Source organism: Mobula birostris, chromosome 2 (genome assembly GCF_030028105.1).
Source record: "Mobula birostris isolate sMobBir1 chromosome 2, sMobBir1.hap1, whole genome shotgun sequence".
NCBI classification, from domain to species: domain Eukaryota; kingdom Metazoa; phylum Chordata; class Chondrichthyes; order Myliobatiformes; family Myliobatidae; genus Mobula; species Mobula birostris.
The window spans coordinates 189,150,622-189,152,229 of NC_092371.1; the positions used below are offsets into that span (position 1 = coordinate 189,150,622).

The 1,608-nt window shown below is 36.5% G+C and overlaps 1 protein-coding gene across 1 annotated transcript in view; it reads left to right on the plus strand.

The window, feature by feature from the left end:
* The window catches only part of LOC140193965 (arf-GAP with SH3 domain, ANK repeat and PH domain-containing protein 2-like), a 268,459-nt gene that overhangs the window by 264,569 nt on the left and 2,282 nt on the right, over positions 1–1,608 (plus strand). The window lies entirely within an intron of this gene.

Sequence of the window (1,608 nt, forward strand, 5' to 3'; positions counted from 1 at the left end):
ACTTGCCCTCCTCTCTTTTCTCCACCTGTAGCCTGCCTAAAGCACCTGTAACCTGGAACATTAAGCTGCTAGGCCCCTCCTTCCCTTAAGCAATATTATAACCATGGCTATAATACTGTATTCCAAGTAGTTATCCAAGTCCTAAGTTCATCCACTTTACCTGTCAGATCTCTTGCTCTGAAATAAATGCAATTCAATCCAATAGGTTCCCCTAACTCCCTGCCAATCTCCTGGCTGTTGTACCTATTCATTTAGCTATCACTGTCTTCTGCATCACTTTCAAGCCTCTCATTTGCCTCCCTGGTGCTTGGGATCCAGAGAATACTTTCTTCAAGGTACTGTTTTGTAACTTCTATAGTTCTCTATATTCACTCTGCAGGACCTCATCTCTTTCTCTACCCATGGCATTTGTGCCAACTTGCACAACTTCTGGCTGCTTATTCTCCTGCTTGAGAAAATTCTATAGCTGCACTGTGACATCCTGGACTCTGGCACCTAGGAGACAACACACCATTCAAGAATATCTTTTTGCCCTGATTTATTGAATTCCATATTAATATAGTCCTTTCTGCTTTCTCCTGAACAAGCATCCACCTCCCACCCCTGAACAGTATTCAAAACAGTATGCTTTTTTCAAGGGGAATCTGATCCAACCAAATTGTGTGAAGAATAACCAAACCCTATTTTTATATCATGGTTGTTTAAATTTTTATCCCTTCAATAAGGAAACAAGGATAAGCCTGTATATTGTCTGTTTGGATGATCTCTTCAGCCCATATTTTTTGTATTTTTTATCGAGTTGAAGAAGCTAAAATGACAGATGATTGAATTTTTTTTTGGGGGGATGGGGTAAGAAATGAAACAATTACAAATTCTAAGGTACTATTCTAGCATGACTTTAATAAATAAGTATTACAATTCTTTTAGCATCAGGGAATTAAGTTGTTTGCCATGTGTAATATGTACATTTTGTTCAAGATCTTGCACAAAAGAGCTTACATACATAGTGAATTTTGATTTGAAACTTGCTACAATAAAAACCATTAATCCGCCAGGCCTGTAACATGGATACCAGATCAGTGGATTATCTGGACTTGTTGGATAGTATTCCTGTCAGTACTATAGCACAATTTTAATTTGCTTTAGATGCTATGCAGCAATGTAATAAATTTTCTCTGGAGTATGATGAATCTGAAGGCAGTGCAGGAAACAGGCCTCAGTGAAATTCAAAGGAGGGCAGGAAACATCCACTTAGTGAACCCAAAGAGAGTGAAGGAAACATCATCCAGTGGACCAGGTGCTGAACAATTGCAATTTATAAATAATTGGACAGAGGATTATCATTAATTTACTGTATCATGAAGTTAGACGATACATACATTGTGAATTTGACTGCTGCTACAGTGAAATGGACTTAAAATTTAATGCTCACCTTTATGGATATAAAGAATTTCACTAATATTTGAGATTTCCAATATTATCTTAAGTATATATTCTAACTTACATGAGTTTTTCCACATATAATCAAATAATTGTATTAAAAAGTAATGTGTGTATTTCTGTAACACCAGTTTCTCAGAATCTACTTAAGTGTCTGTTTTTCTGTAG